General features: G+C 41.1%; 1 long non-coding RNA gene across 1 annotated transcript in view; it reads right to left on the reverse strand.

Moving 5' to 3' along the window:
* LOC148641185 (uncharacterized) overlaps positions 1–13,387 on the reverse strand; it is a 29,512-nt gene extending 16,125 nt beyond the window's left edge. The window contains exons 1-2 of the long non-coding RNA XR_015930443.1: positions 13,240–13,387; positions 11,456–11,528 (exon numbers count right to left, since the gene is read on the reverse strand). This is a non-coding gene — a long non-coding RNA (uncharacterized LOC148641185). The remainder of the gene's footprint in view (positions 1–11,455; positions 11,529–13,239) is intronic.
* Positions 13,388–19,723: the final 6,336 nt, after the last annotated feature.

Genomic DNA, 19,723 nt, shown 5'->3' on the forward strand with positions numbered 1-19,723 from the left:
TACAGGAGAACTGCCATTAGAAAAGTAAAATAAATATAAATCCGATTGAGTGTTCATAATGTAATGACCTAATTACACATCCAGTATGTATGATCACTTACACTAGGAACAGTCAAATAATGTTTGACTCTCCCATCAAATAACATTCTGGGTCCTTGTGAGCACCATGAACGAGTTATCGCCTGTGTCCCTCAAGGTTCTGAAACACTTGCAGACCTGTCCCATCACCTAAGTGTGTGACGACAGTAATGGTGGGCTCCTTGGACTAACAAAATACTGAGCTCAGGTCCCGTGATTACATAAACAAGCCAGGTATGTTTATCTGTGAGCTGTGTTAAAACGCCAAAATGATTTGCTTACGAATCCATATCCCATTTAATACGTCCGCACATCTGATGTTGTTTTTGCACATTACCTGTTACCTTTTTGTTGTTTTGCACACTGCCTGTTGTTGTTTTGGACACTGCCTGTTGTCTCTGTCTTTCTTTTATTATACAATTGTATTGCTGTTTTATTTATACTACGTATCGTCTGAGAGCTAGCTAAATAGCATTTCATTATACCATATACCTGTACATGAGTATAATGACAATAAACAATAAACTTGAACTACTAAACAGCCTTTAAAAAAAAAAATTATAACATGGATTTTAAACGATGTTGTAAGACATGACCATGCTTGAGAAATAATCTGATGGGCCCAAGACCATCAGATCCATCTGTGTTATAAGTAGTAGACTGTTGTGGCAATAGCACCAGAGGCTGACAGTTTCAGGATACCGTTAGTAGCAGAGTGGCAAAATTGTGAGGTCCTACAGTATGAGTGCATCTGAGGTGTCAACAGAGAGAGAGATTCTATTTGTTCACGGGATGCTGTACTGCCCCTAGTAATTTTTGATTACGTCCCTCGACCACACCTAGGGCCTTCTGAGAGACTCAAAAGATAAAGGTGCGCGACTGAGCATTAGTCAGGCCCTGCGAACGCGGGTTTGACTCCTGGGCGGAGCAGCGGCTCTGTGGCTCAGGATCTGCGCCTGGGGCTGGAAGGTTGCCGGTTCATATCCCGCAGCCAGCAGAGGAATCCTACTCCACTGGGGCCCTGAGCAAGGCCCTTAACCCCAACCGCTCCAGGGGTGCTGTACAATAGCTGACCCTGCGCTCTGACCCTGAGATTCTCTCCCTGTCTGTGTGTCTCATGGAGAGCAAGCTGGGGTATGCAAAAAGACGAATTCCTAATGCAAGAAATTGTATAGGGCTGATAAAGTGATGTTATGTTATGGGTTGGGCACTAGCCGACTCCGACTGGGATGCCAGAAGTGGCAGGGCACCAATGGCTGATCCACGCCAGAGAGTGGGCTGGGATTAGTCAGCCAGGGCAGCCTCACAGGAGCTTGTACGTTAGCTGTGCTGTTGGTAAGGCACGAGCCTGTACTCCAACAGGCCTGGGCAGCACCAGGTTCAGGGCAGAGGTGCAGGGACGTGTCAAAAGACGGTTTGAAGGTGGGAGGGCTGGAGGAATCTGCCTCCGCTTCCTCTTCTCCCCTGTGAGCGCTGTAGGGTTTGCAACAGGAAAAACACACAATTGTCAAAACTCAACGACAGGAAAAACTTTTTGCGATTATAAAATAAAAAAAAAAACCATCAGACTTGAGTGCTATAGCTCTTTTGTACATCAACAGACGCAGTTCATTTGTATTCTTGATTATTTTGTCTGCAATAGTGGTACAGAAAATAAGCTACAAAGAAGCTGAAAATTGTACTCGATAAAACATGGTCACGGACAGTACCCCATTTAATAGGTCTTTTGAAATAAACACATAAAAATATTTCCTTATACTGTAGTTGATCAAACATTTTAGTTCACTAAAAAGCCTTACATTCTATTTTTAACAGTATAGATGTCTTCTCCAAGAAAGACAAAAATCAGTAGAATGGGCTCTTTCTCCGAGGTTTATAAAAGCAAACACAACATAATTACAAAACTATCTAATCTAAAAGCCCTTGGGTCCCTAGGAAAATGAGACTCTTTGAGGTTTTCTGCCAAGTCATTTCAATTAACATAGGAGTCGGTGTTTCTTTGTGTAACAGTGCAATTAAAGAAAGTAAGCAGGTTTACAGATTTTCTACCGACTGCCGTCTCTGAGGCAATGGACAAACACCACTCACAGAGCTGTCCGCCTGACATATTTAGACCAGCAAAATAACCAACAGATATTTCCAGGAGCTACAGTATGTAGTTGGCATTCAGGCAATTGTATTATCAGTACTGTATGTGAAGCACAATTCAACTTACAGTACATACTGTAAGAGAAGCTTGCATTGTTTCAATGTTTTGATATTTCTTAAATCTATCATAATAGTTAAAAAGTTCTAAAACTTTTAGAATTACTCAAGACTGAGAACTTCTATATTCAGAGTTTTTTTTTTGTGCACTCAAAGTTAACAAGATTTTCTCATTTTCAATTACTATAGAACACTGCCAGTTAAGTCAGGTCATCATTATTTTCCTAAGAAACTTCTCTATAACTTCAAGCTTCACAGTCATTATAGCTGTAGGCTTGCAAATGGAAACTCTGTGTGGCTAGTCACATCTCGATGTGTCTCTTTTGTAGTCTGTGTGAAAAAAAATGAAAAGAAATACAGAACGAAACACTCAAATGGAGAGAAATATCCACCCACTAGGCCCCGAGATAGAAATGTGCCTTAATGAATAATATATTTTCTAAATGGCACAGATGCCTGTTTAATCCTACAACAATTAGAGCATTTCTGGTGCAAGCTGAGCTACATAACTACAGTGGTAATAATAAACAACAAAGGAGGAGAAATTAAAAAGTTCCTAGCGAGAAATAAAGTATGTGCTCTCAGACTCAGAGGATGCAGTGTCTTCTGGTTTTTGCTGCAACTACATTCTAAGTTACATAGTCAGTCTAACTATTTATTGAGCCACTTAATTCTAATATTTCCAATGTGGCTAGGAGGCGATTTACCTGTATAGGTAAGTGCACGTTCCGTGAAGCTGCGTAGTCAAATGTAAAATTCCATCAGGAAAAATCCTATACATGCCCGTTTTAGGAAGTAATTAGGTTGATCGCTTAATTTACTGTTCAGGTGGGAGTTACAAAACAAAGTCTCTGACCTCTGTCCAAAATAACTATAACTGGTTGCTCATGATTAAACCCTCCTGCCTTGCTCCTGGGGGGTCAGCGAGCAGGGGTTTAGTTCAGAGAAGGCAAGCAAATGGACGAAGTCTGGATTAAAGTGGTGCACTGCACAGAACGCTGAAGACCAGAGCTGAGCTCAGGACCTGTGAGGCAGCAGTGCTGATCCAATTTACTGCCAATTTATTTTTATTTGGCTGATGCTTTTACCCAAAGCGACTTCCATTTGCACCGCTGGGTGTTTTACTGGAGCAATCTGGGCGAAGCGCCTTGCTCCAAGGGTACACCGGCTGTGTCTCATCTGGGATTCGAAACCGCCGTCATCCAAGTACGAGTCCAGAATCCCGAGCGCAGTCCCACACGGTTGCTCCACCACCTTTTTAAATCGGTTGTTTGCCTCAAGTGTGGAAACCCTCCTGATGGAGAATCAACGCCTCTTTGACCTTCTCATCGGCAGGGAAGGACGATGCAAAGGAGGGGAAAAAAAGGTAACCAATTCAAAAAAAAAAAAAAACATTTTCAAAAGTGGGTTCCCAGAGTGCAGTGACGGGATGTCCAGAGGGCTTTTTTGGAAACTTGGGGATTTTAGCGAAAGAAATCGAGTCTTAATTTCTTAAGGCACCCTCTGCCAATGGCCCTGAGGAAGCCTTGAGAAGTGTCTGTTTCCAGCAGATAAAACAGGCGCACAGCGACTCTGGGGCTGGGAAGTTGGCTCAGCACAAACTGGCAGTCTGCTCATGTAACAGGCCCTGTCACCTACACTGAGCTGGAGAGCACATGGACTCCTGCAGGCCACACCGCAGAATTAAACTCACATTGACTTTGCAAGGTAAAGGAGACAAACAAACAAACAAAAAAAACCCCAACGAAATAAAGTGGCTGATATAATCTGTCTACTGCCTGCCAGTGCCAAAGAACCTTTTCGCCTTACCTTCTTTCTAGAAAATAACAAGCCCCTGAAAAAAGGAAGAAGATTGCTTTGATGTAATCTCATTTCTTATGCTTCTCTCACGGATTGAAAGCATGGAATTTTCTGCAGACATTACAGCTCGCACTTGAATATACACATGTGCAAAGACGTTTACATCAACACGGCAGAACACAAGGATTTTGCGTGGGAGGGCAACAAAGTTAAGGAATCATGTACTATATCCTTATTAAAAACCATCATTGGTCCTCCACGAGGCGCTACAAATTGTGGACGGAATAAAAATGTGTTAACAGAAACTACAGCTGCACTTATATTTTGGAGATGCTTTTGTATCTAGGGCAGACTTGGATCTGGAAATATTTTTTTGCACGTTCCTCTTAGGTTTGACTCTCTGACAGCCGCAATGACTTTTAAATGTTAACTTTGGCTCCCGAGCTAACGAGCTCTCATCGAATACGGTCATCAAGCTCCTACGTGGAAGCCACTGGTCAGGCGTTCAGTATTAGTAATCAAAGTATTCTCATTCTGTGCGATAAAAATAACTGGAAATGCAGTTAGCTGCGAGCTGGTTTGGGAATAATCCTCAATTACACAGCAAGTCACACAGTTCTTTACTGGACTCCTAGTGCAATTACTCCCTCAGCAGAGCTAGTCGCATTAGGATGATTGGTGTAGCCTGCAGGGACCAATTTCAAAATCACTGTGACCTCTTACCTGTCCAAACCCCCAGCTCCCAGTTACTCCTTCCTGACATAATTACTGCTTTACAACTGAAGTAAAATGCAGTTTATCTTCCTGTCAACATGGCACCTGAACAATGACGCTGAAATCACCCCGTCACCATTTTGAAACTGAGCTGATTGGACCCTGAAGTTTTGGGACAGACTCTTAGAGAGTGAGGCAGCGCTGCAAAACAGCTGAGACCTCAGAAACAAGCAGGACACACAAAAACAAACCTGAATCCTGTTGCATGAGTCATCACAGACAAAGGTGTGTGCAGAAAGGAGGAAAGCCACAACTGGCAACAATCCAAACTGAGACTCATTTGTATTTTTATACAAACACAATTCCCCATCTGATTCAAGTATTTTAATTGCCATGTCTTGTCTTAACCCAAAAAGGTGCGTGTGAGAGTAACATGCATTGCTGGCATTCCTCTTTCTTCAGGTTTAAATAACAATAAGGGAAGAAAATCGGCAATTGTCTGGGCCTAAACGTGTGGGCGGAGCTTTGTGTTTCAAAGTGCTGTGATTGGCAGGACCTGAACTAGTGGGAGGATCATTGTGTTTTAATGTACTACACTTGGCGGTACTTAGGAGTCGTTCAGTCAATCATAGTTAACATACCTATTTAATTATACTTAAAGAATTAATACAGAATATACTTAAGGTAAAAGCAACAGGTTATCTGAGTTATTATAAGAAGTATTATTACTATTACCGCTATCTTTGAAAGCTGTATCTTTTGTAATACACACATTTCGCAAAATAGATGTAAAAAACATGGAGAACAACCACCCTTTCAAGAAAACATTTAAGAAAAACTACGTTGTTTAATGTATTTCACCTCACAATAAAAACTGAAACCCGGAAGTCCTTCTTTTCGCAAAGAGTTGTGGGAGTAGGGAACGGAATTCCCTGGTTGTTGAAGCCGATACCCCGGCTTATTTCAGCCAATGGCAAGCGAGGTGAGCTACATGCTCTCCTCTCCTAAGTAAAAATAATTTTATCCTTAACCTCCCCCTATGTATTTTTTCACTAATAACTGACTTTGCGCCGTGGAATTTTTCAAAGACCGAATAGGATTTTAGATGGAAGGACGCGGATACTCTGGATTCTCCTTACAGTCTTCGGAAGTTAACTTACTCGTATCTATTAATTCAAGGTCACCGATGGAATAAGTTGAAATGAGCTGAAATTCCATTCGAGCTTTTAATCCTTTACATTAAATAGCAGATCACATGGCCATTTGGAGTAAGAAAGCACCGTCCCCCCTCCAAAGGAAAGCATTTTCGTCCCCGTCCTTCTCCTTTTGTTTTTCCTTTCTCCCATTCAATGGGAAATGCGTTTCCTTGTGTTCGATGTTCAGAAATGGCAACTTGGCACGTTCTGTTAGATGTCTGTGGCGTTTATTATCAATTCAGCCAGATTCTCACCAAGTGGAGCCCTCAAGCGCCGGGGGGCAACAGCACTGAAAGGAACAGTGTAAAATAATGTTTATCATCTTAATTTGTTCTGCGCTGCTCTTGTTCAGCTGAGCGAGTTATCCAGGGATAATTCTGCTTGGTTTCGAGAAAGCCACTGGCTCGTCTCACATGGCACCCATGCCCCGCATTTCTCCCTGACAGCGAGCAAACTGGCCGAGAAAGGACAAAAACAGCAAAACAAATAACGGGAGGTACTGTGTCGATGCTTGTTTTTTTGTGTGCTTTTCTCCGCTGTCTCCTTGTACTTTGGCATCACAAACTTCCTGCTGATTAATTCGGGGGGTAATCTGGAAAATTCTCATAAGATCAAAGTAATCTCCACGCGGCTCCAGACAGAAGGATTAAATTCCTCCCAGCTAATTATTGATTGGTTAAAATCAAGAATACAAATACTGCACTATAAATTCTAGCCACAGAGGCACAGTCTCGGTCATATGCACAACACCTACTTTAATTCACTCAACAAATAAAACAAGCACTCCCTTCCAGAGGGTTTATCACTCCGATACATTCCCGGTTCAAAGGAACTAAACTTTGCATTGCAAAAATGTTTTGGCTTTTAAATAGTCACAAAATAAGCTCCCCACAATATTGAATGAAATTCCATTCATTTATGAATCCACTGAACTAGGAAAGTCTTGCAAAGGTTTCCCCCCCCCAAAAAAAATATCTTGCAAGATACTAACTACTAACTAGCTACAGTATCTTTTTATTGTAGTTAAACAATTTTAACCTGAACAAGACGTTAGTTGGCCAAGATAACTAGTCGGATTATATAGGATTAATCAAAGATGTAAGCAGCCCCTGACACTGCGTGAGGAGTAGCTTTGTGCTTGAAACACACATTCATTTGCTCATTTTGCCTTGGAGGAGCCATTCATTACCTTGCACTCATTGAGGTCATGTCTTCATTTTTTTTCTTTGAAAATTAAGTGGCTTCCCCTCCGTTTATTATTCTCAAGAAATTTTGTTTCTCACCAGCTTTACAATGAAAAGAGACAGTATTTGTGGCCCGATGATTCAGCAGCCAGAATTACAACATACTGTAGCTCTCAAGGGAGCAAAACCCTCATGTGGGATTTTTTCTGTTAAAAACTGCAAATGCATACTATTTGTACTGATGGTTACTTTGATTCATATACAAAAAAAAACAACAACACATTGGCTAATTAACGCTTACTAGGAACGGAATTGCACAATCCTACAACAGTTTCAAAATGTTGTGCTCATTGCTTTAGTTTTTGGTTTAATCCACAAAGACTTGATGCAAATGGGAGCAGTTTTCAGTCCAAAAAGTGAGACGGTGAGATTTGGTCCCAATGCTTGAGACTAATGCCCACTTCTGTGCAGTTATGTGCCATTGCGGCTGCTGGCTGGCACATGATTTGCAGAACGATTTTTCAGTGTGAATCCTTGTAAATCTTTTTGGCATTTGTGTGGCTAGGCGAGTGAGTCTGGCCGGTATACAACTGCAGGAAACCATGGATATATTTTCAAGTGACTCTCATAATATAACTGTTAGGCTAAAGCAGTGTCAATTTTTGTTTCCTTCTAAAACGTATTCCAGTGTCATCAATAACAATCAACACATATAATAAATTGCACATCACGTCTGGTTGCTATTAGTGAAAAACTAAGGTTATTCAAATATTTAGTTGTATATCAAATCAGCTCTAAAAATAAGAATAAGCAACTGCTGTCACCTTATATAACATACAGATTATCTGCAAACTGCAAAAAAACAGAACTAATTATTGCTAATAATAACGATTGCACTCTGCAAAAAAAAAAATTAATCCTCATTGAAATAGCTGTCAACTGTTTACGTCAGTCTCTGTAGATGTGGTTAATTTAAATAGAAAAGGTTTATTTACAGGGGTGCAGCCAATAGTTGGCATCAGCTAATTTTATGGATAGCCCAGGATATGTCACACTCACAATAGGCTGAAAAAACAACAAGAGTAGGACACTACTATGCGACTCAAGAATGTACCCTAAATGTTCTCTAAAATATTGGAACTCTATGTAAATAACATAATTGTAAAATATTGTCATTCTGCTTCTTGTTTGCAGACATTTTCAGCAAACCAATCACACTTACTGGGCAGGGCTTGAAAGGATTGTGTCCTGGCATTAAAAAGATAAACAGCTCGGCTTTCACATTTCCCCAGAAAGAACAGTACTGCCCAGTACTGCGCTCCCCTTCACCCCACACACGCACACCTCACAAACAGAAAACTATTGTGCAGCTGTCATAAAACGTAGAAAAGGCCTCCCCAAAAAAGCATGGGGGTAAGGAGGAGAGCACCCTGCCCAATAAATGTACAGATAATTGAGAGGGCAGGGGGCCCTTTTGCGACCCAGCAGGAGCTGGACTACCCAAGCGCACTAATAGGAGACGCTGAAACTTTTCAGCAGGCAACGCTTAATTGGCGCTTCTTAGTCCTGTGTTAGGAGCCAGGCCAACACAATAAAGCCATTGTGCTTTGCTTGTTAGCATTCCGCTTGCCACCTCGAGAAAGCTCTACCCTGCATCGCTGTGCTGGGTTTGTAAGCCTCTGTAACAAGCACTTTCCATGTCACTGTAGTAAGTATCCTATCATTACCATCTTGTGGTTTGATGCAACATGCAAACAAGCCTAGAAACGGTTATGATGGCCTGTGATAGATGCCTCTCCTACAGCCCCCTGAGGGTATACAGGCTTTTTGTTATCACTCTAACAGAGAGATAATGTACGTTTAGATATATATATATACAGTGTTCACAAAGACGGACAAGCTGATTCGACAGCAAAAGGGAGATTCTTTTAGAAAGATCAAAAAGCTCACTTTTCTAAAGCTTGATAAACCCAATGAAAGTGAAGATTTTGTAAACAATCCCTCATAAATGTTGCAAGACAGAGAAAGACATTTAGCCCATCTAGCGCTTTTGATTGGTAGGGTTTTAATGATCCAAGTGTTTCTCATACCTGGTTCATCAAACGCCAGCTCAGCTGGGATCAGCTCCAACAACGTGTAGCTAGTTTCAGACTCCCACCACCCTGTGTGTGAAGAATTCCCTCCTCCCTTCAGTTTTACAATCACTTCAGTGAAGTTACCTTTCATGTCCACTGGCTGATGTTTCATTGTTGATTGTGAAGAAGCCCAATGGGTTAAGCTTTGAAGATTTTGAACTCCTTAATCAGATCCCTGCGTACTGTTGTCTGTTTGAGGCTAAAATGGTTTAGTTCTTTTAGCCTCCAAGTAGCCCAGGAATTTACCTGGTCACTCATATCTAGACTGATTCCAGAGTAGCAAAATCATACAAGTACAAAAACGTACTACTATACAACATGTACTAATTAAGTGATTTTAACGTAACATCCCCTGATTTGAATACTACACTTCCAACCATCCACCTAATCTTCAGTGTGGCTTTCCCACTTTCTCGCCTTGTCTTGAGCTTGAAAACGAGATGGGTAGCATCTTCAAGCTCAGTTTTCCATTCTACAGTATAGTTACGAGGGACTCTGTTGAACTTTGTCCACACCTTTCCTGCAGAAGATGCACTATTTTATAAGGTGGACATTCAGAACTGGTTTGCTGGACACCAGGGCTACAATGTAATTCTATTCTGTTATATAGGAATGCGTGCTACGAACCTAAGTAACCAATTGTATTTAAAGACGTTATCTTTAGCAAACAGGGAGATAAGAAGTTGTGTGTGATTTTGGAACACTGCCAATCTTGTAAACACAGGGAAGTGTGTTAGATACAGTAACAGAAAAAAAACTGAAGGACTATTCTAGTTAAATTACTTTAACTAATTAACTAATTGCTTATCTGCATGTACCACTCTGCACGTCACATTACATGTCATCTGCCATTTATGCACCCAGGCAGAATTCACCCTAAATCTTTCTGAATTGTTTTTTCTGTTTCTACAATGTTTTCTAATCCCTCAATTTTGGGGTGACCTGCAAATTTAATTTGTTTGCTAACTATGCTGGAATCTACTGTATATCACTGATACTTATTAAGAAGAGCAGCAGCCCTAGTGTATATCCTTGTGGTACTTTTCCAATTCCAATTACCCACCTGGATGGTACTGTCCAGGTACCTGTATCTATCCAATAACATTCTTAAAATAATTAATACAAACACATATATTTCCACAAATGCAATTTGAGAATGAGTCTTTATGAGGAATGTCATCAAACTCCACTCACTCTATTCATACTGTAGCATACAGTATATGCTCTGTTCTTCTCCATCACTGCTATTGATATCAGAACGGTTAGCACAAGGCAAAAACACAGGGGCACTGTCTTAGGGAGATGGAAGGTCTGATTTCAGGATATACAGGCTTTTCTTGCAGAGCCTCAAATCAATCAAGTGAACTTCTCTACATGTCTGTTCAATCTGTCACAAGTAACACAGTATAAACATGTCAGAGTCCAATGCTGTATTAGGATCTTGCACTTAAGCCTGTGAAGTAAGTTTTAATGGAAGACCCCATAAATGTTACTATATGCAACAGTCTACTAAATCCCCCAAAGCACCTAATAGAGACATTTAGAGAACATTTTTTTTAAAAAAAAATCCGCAAATAGCTATTAATGGATCAATCTTAGGTTTGCAAGGTATATCGTTTCACTTAATGTGCAAGAGATAATAGTTTCTTTGTTATTCACAGGAATTGCAAGCACCCACAGATCTGCACTTGTCAGGGCATAAGAAGACAAAATAAGAAGGCACTTTACTAATCAAAAGAAGACTGCAATTTGCTTAGCTTCATCTTATCAGGGACAGCTGCCTAGCCCTTATTCTACAGGGCTTTTCATTACAGTTAAAGGGATGTCATGTTCTTCAATTTCAACTCAGCTGGGCCCCAATCCTGCTGAAAGCATTATGTATCATTCTGCTGTGGGCTTGGAAAATTGGAAAAAACTCAAATCCATGTAGGTTAAGAAACCAGCTGAACGTGAACTTCCACCCTAAAGGTTATTGTTGTGGCTGTATTCTTTTTCCTACGGACCAATTACAGCAGTTAATTAACAGATCAAAATATTTCTGTTTTATTATCAAATGTAAGTTTTTTTTGCACACTGAAGTGCATTCTGGAGCAGTAAGATGCAGGGGTTATATGTTTATTATTAATACTTTCGGTAAACCTACCTACTATACCACTCTGTCCACTCATTCTTCAGCTCCTCTGGCTGTGCCTCACCTCTTTCTATCTTGTAGGCAACTATACAGACAAAAAAAATTTACAGCACAAATAAAAGATGCATCTAGGAGAGCAAGCAAGCTGATAAAATTCACAAAGAAGCAGTAAACTGTTTAATATTGCTGCTTCCACCTAGCTCACCAGAATGTTTTTCTGTCTGTGTTTATCGGATTCTGACTCATTCCTTGGTATATAAATTGCTGCTGTAAGGTTCTGAGGTCAAACTGCTTTTGAAATAAGCAGTTCGTGAGGACAAACCCCAAATCTCTGGGAGGACAACCTATATTTTAATACCAAACAAACAATCAAGCAGTGAGAGCAAACAACAGACCAAATCTTGTACATTTAAAATACCAACAGAGTTCTTTTACAATAGGGTAAAAGACTATAATAAAAACAGCACAAGGACCATTTTCGTGCACTGTTGCTGGCTGGGACAGTATTGTAAAGGCTGCAATTCCTTTAGAATGGTGTGTGCGTGTATTCAGCTACAGGGCGAGAATAAGACATTGACATAGCACACACACTCCACTGAAGGCAGCGGTGTGTGGGGGCGCCTATGTCATCGTCAAGAAAACTGGAAAACAGGAAGGACTTCTTTACATAAAGGATGGTGGGAGTGTGGAACAAGCTATCCGGCCATGTGGTGGAAGTCGATACCCTGGCTTCCTTCAAAAAAGCACTAGATGAAACCCATGGACCAATAAGCTACTCGCTACCACACAGGTCAAATCGGCTAGCTCTGTTTTGTAACCTTTCTTAGGTTGTCCCTGTTGAATGCAATAGTTTCAGAGACAAGAAACCGCTTCATCTCCCTGCTTTGCTTTATCTCGGCCGCGAAAGTGTTAAATTACCCATCTTTGACTGAAAAACCTTGGGTACTCAAAGTTACTTCTGAGATTATCGGCGCCTGAGGGCCTTGGAATTTATGATGAGACCCTAATGGCAGATGTGCTAGAAATGTGCCATGGAGGGAGTCCTGCAGATTGCACATCACCCCCCCGAGCAAACCCTGTGCTAAAAAGAAAACGCTTTTGGAATTGCAAGGCCGAACCACACGAAACCCCAGAACGCCGCAATTTTTAAAATATTCCTACGCAATCATAATGTGGATGGAATTCATCCTGCACCTTTCTAGGCTGCACCTTTATTGCACTTCTACTTTTCCAAGGACTTGATTTGAAAAAGTGATCCCGCAGTTCTATAATTATATTAGCTAATAAACATTTCCACTATGCGGTGCTGAATAAGACAGCTGTATGGCATCGCTGCTCATTTTTTCATATCCGAGTCAGCTCCATGATAAATTTCCGACTGATCTTTTAATGCCCTTTCCGACTCCCAGTAACAACTCCATGTGAAAGGATGTGTTCGTTAATGAGCAGTAATGCTGGGATTAACAACATTCATCTGAAAGGCTTCTCCATTAAGAGCCTGCCTTGCTGAAGGCTGGCAGTGACTGAACACAGACACTGGAAGGCTCCCCCAGTGAAGCCGAGAGCTGGGCCTCAGAAGGCAACTCGCAGGAGGAGGATGCCAGGATGATGGATGACATCACGCTGGGTTCTAATAAACTGGCAAAGCTCGGCGTGTCTCGGAGCGTACCGGGAGGTTTTTATTTCAGGCAGGCTGCTGTGCCTTCTGTGCTCTGCAGGCTCATTCGTACGCACGGCTCAGTGGAAAACAGCTTTAAACAAACAAGTAATTAAATCCGGTGGGTGCCCGTACTAACCACAAAGTCATTTTCCCGGTTAATTTTTGATGGAGTGCCTGCCATCCTGTCCTCGGATGGTTCCGCTGGAGGCCTAAAGGCAATCCTCCGGCTTGGCCTGTACTCAATCGGAGGGGTGATTCCCCCGCGCCATTCATCACCTGGCATCAAACCTGTAAAAGCAAAACCCGGCATTAACTCCTCAGCCATCTGAGCAGCGCCGCTCGTCAAACAGGGCCTTTCGCTGGCTCGCGCCAGTCAGGATAATGTGTTACAACAACAGCACAGAGACATCCAGGGCACAACCGAAGGAGATGTACCATAAACACACACAAAAAAAAAATCATTATTCACTAAATGACATACTGTAATATGCAGAAAAACATCTTGAAACAACTTCTCCTTAACCAAATGATTAATCAAAATGTACTGAGAAGAAACAGAAGTTCTTAAGGCAGCATTATTTGTCATTTGCTTTTCATTTAATACGGGCTTGTCTCGGACGCTCGCGCTGTACTGTATTACACCCCAGAAGAATAATGCACCGATCCATAGAGGAATGGAAGCGGCGCAAAAAGATCAATTTTCAGATCTTGTAGGCACCGTATTTTTCATTTCTAAAGCCCTGTCACCCTGTTCCCCTGGACAGTTGAGTACCCATTGGTGCCTAAAATAAACAGGACATATCCTTTCTAGGAGACGGAGCTAAACAACAACAGCAACAACAACAAAAAAAGAAAACGCCGTCAGTCACAGCTTCGCCAATTTGTCTTTTTAAAAATTTGCTGCATATCTTGAGCTCAATTTGGCGAAAGCGTTGTCAAACTGTTAAAATAAAGGATGCCAAGCAATCTCTTCCTGTGTCATGCCTGTGCTTTGTTCTAGAAACTCAAAAATCTGAAGAGTTAACTTTATTCCCAGTATGGTTTATCTGTGGAACTTCTGATCATATTTTAGTGCTATTTAAAAGAGCAGAAGAAAGCAGAAAAAGAAAATGAAGTCAATTTCAGAGTTGCTGTCGAACTTGATTCGGTCATTCTGTAGCTCTAAAACATGAGGATGCCATCTGCTCAAATACACTGTGGTATTCACAACCACTATTTGCGAAACGAAGATAATTTGCCATCTAATTTATACAAACCCAATCTCCTAAAACAATTATCAAAATGGATGAGCTATTTCAATGAGTGCTGCATCCACACGCTGTATTAATTACAAGCCATGGTCTGCCAGTAAATGTTTAAATATCTGCCCTGCACTCATTTTCATTTGTTGCTTAGCATCACAAATAACTCTTAACTCTGTAGCTTGGTAATGCTGACCTAAAGAGAGACTGTCTTTAAATTTCCCAAAGCAATTCTCAACGACACAATGAATCAAGCAAGGAACGCAGTAATGTTTTGGCGATAAAGAACAGGCGACAATGCCATAAATATTTCATCTGGTGAAGCAGAATTGAAACTTTATGAGTCGTTTCTTTTTCTTTTTTTTTTTCCCTTGAGGTCCACCTCTCAGTTAGATAGGCAGGTGTGGTTCCTATTTCCTGATCATCGCTGCTGCTTTGACAATTCAGAGAGAACAGACACGCCGAAAAAGTAAAAGGCCAATAACTGCTCTGAGAAAACACAAGCATATATAAGGTACTGAAAAAAATTAAATACACCTACAGGGTGTACATAAAACCCCTCCCCATTACAGCATTTTTTAAACATTGGCAGCTTCAACGAGAGGAATTAATGGATTCCAGCTTTATTTATTTATGCAAAGTGCTGGCCTGTGTCTCCTCGCAGATTTCTGTTACTCCAAAGCTTTAAAGGCAAAAAGAAATGTGGTTATGAGGGCTCGCAGAGGTTCAGCTCAAGTGAGAGTGGTTCTAAAAAGTAACAGTGTGCAGTACTGACGTCCTGCTTCCACACTCGTCAACAGCTGTGTGGTTTCAGAAGAGATCTGCAGAAAAGGTTAAAGGAGATAAAGAGACACAAGATCACTTTATTGGCCCTATACAATTTCTTGCAGTAGGAATGTGTCTTTTCACATACCCCAGCTTGCTCTCTGTGAGACACACAGACAGGGAGAGAAACTGGGGGTCAGAGCGTGGGGTCAGCTATTGTACAGCGCCCCTGGAGCAGCTGGGGTTAAGGGCCTTGCACAGGGGCCCAACAGAGTAAGATTCCTCTGCCGGCCGCGGGATTTGAACCGGCAACCTTCCAGCCACAGGTGCAGATCCTTAGGCCACAGTGCCACCTACTTTGTGGAGCTGAAGTGGAGGACACATACTGTACAGGTGGCGTTTTTCTTCAGTTTATTTCATGATGGGGCCCTGAGTCTCTTAAACACTATTACTCTGCGCCTCCAGCGAAGCAGGAGTTAGACTGGACCACTGAAAACATTTAAGCATTTTTAACAAATTGCTTTTAATTGGAAAACATATTTTGGATTCAAATAACTGCAGAAAATAAGATTAAGGAAAACAAACCAAAGTGTTAATTTACATTTTAAATTATACATCAAGCGGAAGCCTAACTTTTTTTATTTATTTTAAAAGCACATTTCTTATTAAGAATTGATCACACATGCAGAGTTTAGGCCTGACAAAAAGCAAAAAGACTATTGAATAATTTAAAAAAAAATGCTGCTTCTGAATCGGCAATTTTCTTATTTCAAATATGTACTTTCATTTCTCTTATTGTTCTGTTTATTTTAATGACAATTTAATTGGGAAAAAAACAAACAAAACTCCCCCCCCAATCTATGCTTTTGATATCTGTTTATATCATCCTTCATTTCCAGTTGTATCTCAAAATTAAAGACTGGCACTGTGCCATTTAGATGTTTTAAAAAAATAAATGCAAAGACAACTTCACAATCTCTAGCCTTGGAAAAATTCTAGATCTTTTTTCACTAAAGAACAGTGTTAAAATGCAGTAAAAAGTGGATTAAATTAAACTACTTCAATTAAACAGTAAAGTAGCATTCTTAGTTGTAAGTGTTGACATCAATTACACAGTAAAGAAGCATTCTTAGTTGTAAGTTACAAGTGTTGACATATTTGATGCCTGTCTGGGTAATGTTTACACTTCAATTTGGTATAGACTGAAAAGATTTAAACCGCTGTTTGTAATGTCACTGCTTGTACTTGGGTTAAGTAGCATCCATGGGTTGTGTGAAGAACCCAAGTTCAGTACAAAGCAGGCAAGATAAGAGGATAAGATCTGATCAATTTATTGGCCATATACAATTTTCTTGTTTTCGGAATTCATCTTTTCGCATACCCCAGCTTGCTCTCCATGAGACACACAGACAGGGAGAGAAGCTTGGGGTCAGAGCGCATGGTCAGCCATTTATACGGCGCCCCTGGAGCAGTTGGGGTTAAGGGCCTTGCTCAGGGGCCCAGCGGAGTAGGATTCCTCTGCCGGCCACGGGATTTGAACCGGCAACCTTCCAGCCACAGAGCCACCACACCGTCTGAGCACAGGCAGGCCCGGCAAACAGGCTTCCGGAGGTGATAACTAGCAGATAAAAGCAGTCCAGAGTCGCGCTCAGAAGTTCGGACCGAGGAGATCACAATTCGAAAGCACGAGGGGTAAATTCAGGAGACCAGGTCAGAACAAAGTGATGGTTGAGAACCCAGGGCAAAGCCTACACAATGCAAGGAACACGAGGACTAGAGAACGAAGCTTAGGCTCAGAGCACAACTTCAAGACAGAGCCCAGAGTACTGCCAAGGCAGACCTGAAATTAGAAACAAGTAATAGGATTATTCCATGCTGAAAAAAAAGAAGAAAGAAAACACAACGTTTTGGCCATGGAGCCTTCTTCAGGTGGGAGAAAGACTGCCTTGACTTTCTCCCACCTGAAGAAGGCTCCACGGCCGAAACGTTGCGTTTTCTTTCTTCTTTTTTTTTTCAGCAGGGAATAAACCTATTACTTGTTCCTTTGCAGCCTATGCATGCTGACGCAGCTACCCACCTGAACTACTTAAATTAGAAATATCAAAATATTAAAGATCGGCTCCGCATGAGAAAGCAGTGGCGGAAGAAGGGAGCACAGGAGGAACAGACTTCTGCCTGAGCATGTAATCACGGCAACCGCCTGAAAGACAGGTGCACTGACCTGCTGGCTGCCGTGTTATCGCCAGCTCGTTCCGCAGTGCCCTGCCGATGTTCTAAAATATTAATTTGGCTCTTGCACCGGGAGTTTACATGGGATCTAAGGCCGCGTATTGGAAAGACTAAGCTGGTAAGGGCTGAGGTAGGGTTAGAAGAACCGTGAAACTGGTTTATCTGAAAATGTTGAAGTTGTGTTGGAAATACTCAAATTAATGCAGTTTGACAGTTCAGACAGATGTCAGTTTGAATCTAGGGAATGGGACTGATGTGGGGGTAGTGGCTATTGTTTGACCTGATGTTACATGGAAACCAAACACTACCCCCCAAACGATGAAGGTAAGACAAAAATACCATTGTCAGGTACATCAATAACACCAGCTCAAATTTAATCATTGTTTTGACAGACGTCAAAAGGGTCCTCTAACCTTACTTAAAACTATAGCCTGAAATGTATCAAACTCATTTTTTGACTGACAATGTTATCAAGAGCAACTTACATTTGCATCTACTGCAAACGAAAACTGTTGGGTATTTTAATTGAACAATTTAGGTGCATTGCTTATGGGTACAACACTATCAGCCCCGGGATCTGAACACACAGCCTTCCAGGTACAAGTCCAGAATGTTAATCATTATTATCCCAATCCACTGTTTCTGGAGATCAATTTTCCTTTAATTCCACAACAGGGCTTAACGAGGCCCTGAAAATATTGCTTTCAGCAATTGCCAGTTGTAGACTGCATTGATATGTGGCACAATTCCCAACTGAAACAATAGTTATTTTTCAACTTTACCAAACACTGTTAATCTATTCCAAAATTATTACTTATTCCACATCAAGTGTTAATGAGCAGTGACAACTGTGTATACCAGTACACGAAATATACCTTAAACGTTAGACCAACTCAACGCATATCTCTTCAGAGATGGATTGCTTTCCCACACATGATATTGAGCACAGAAATTAAGCTTTTTGGCTGCCAAAGAATACTTGTTTTCATAGGTAACACCCTATAGCCGGCGTAAGTGTAAATGTTAACACATTTGGTGCCTACAACTAGAGTATGGTTACACTGCAACTTGAAAAGATCCCGCAAGGCTTCGATTGATGTTATAGACATATTTTGAATGTTTCCAAGTACTAGTTTGCCTCTTGCATCAATAACTTGGACAGATGATACAGCCACATGTCGAAACAGATGAGAAAGACACTAGCAATGATGGAGTTAGGATAGTGTCTTATTTATTTTGGGTCTACAGCTGCACATATCCACAATAATTCGGCATTGTGCATCCAATCTTTTGTATCAGAAGTTTAATTTATTCAAAATTGCCATGCCCCGCTTATACCTAAACATAAAAACCTAAAAAAAAAACATTAAAATACTCATAAAAACTGGACACATCTTAACTTCTAATAATCCCCATCTATTAATTGCCTTCTCCTCCCCACTGTTGGCAGATGTGTGGTAAGTGTGCTACAATCTCATCATCCAGGTGAGGGCTACACTTTGGTGGCGGAGGAGGGGAGTCGCCATTACCTGTAAAGCATTTTTGATGTTTAAGAGAAGTACACAGTATATTAAAATTGTCATTAATAAAAGACTCCAGTTGAGAATATACTTCTGATTGCGTTTTCTCTATTTTGGTCATGCAGAGGTAGACTGGCGTATGAGCTAGCCGAAAGAATACTTGTGCCACTGACACCCGTCATTGAAGTACAGATTGGCTCTGGAGCACACACATAGCATTCCAGTCATTTCGATAAAGGGTTAAACAGCTTCCGCGGAATCTCTTCCGTGGAAAAAGCCATCTCCAATCCAATCCTCCAAGGGGTTTCCCCATGCCAGCCTCCTCGTTTACATAAACTTGTCATTAGCGCAGAATTAAAACCTACAGCAAGAACTCCGGAGGCACAGGGCTGTAATTCATACAGATTGATTACTTCTGAGCATCTGTAATGCACAGAACCTTGAGTCAAGAGAAGGTGCTGCCTGTTGAATACCAAAGCACTACATATGCAAACAGTGTGGACCATTAAACACATTCGGAATCATCTTAGAATCCGTAACTCACACGTCTGCGGGATGAACAGCAAACATTCAAGTAGAACAGAAAAAAAAAGCACCACCCCATTTTTAAATAAAAAGAAAATGGAGTAGAAGAAAAATGGTTAGCATACCTGCGATACTGTGCTTTTGTTTTATTTGTGTGTGAGGTAGGGTAATCAGTTTGGTACAGATTATTTTCAGACGTTGTCAATCACAGTAAAGTCCCTATGTATCAATGTGTACTGGCACCAAGTTTTAAGACAAAACCTGGCTGAAAACTAAAAAAAACTATTTACCAAGCAGGAGTATCAAGCTTTGTTTTAAGCAGCTAAGTGATCCGAGGATC

The sequence above is a fragment of the Lepisosteus platostomus genome, chromosome 25 (genome assembly GCF_059453375.1).
Source record: "Lepisosteus platostomus isolate fLepPlt1 chromosome 25, fLepPlt1.hap1, whole genome shotgun sequence".
NCBI classification, from domain to species: Eukaryota; Metazoa; Chordata; class Actinopteri; order Semionotiformes; family Lepisosteidae; genus Lepisosteus; species Lepisosteus platostomus.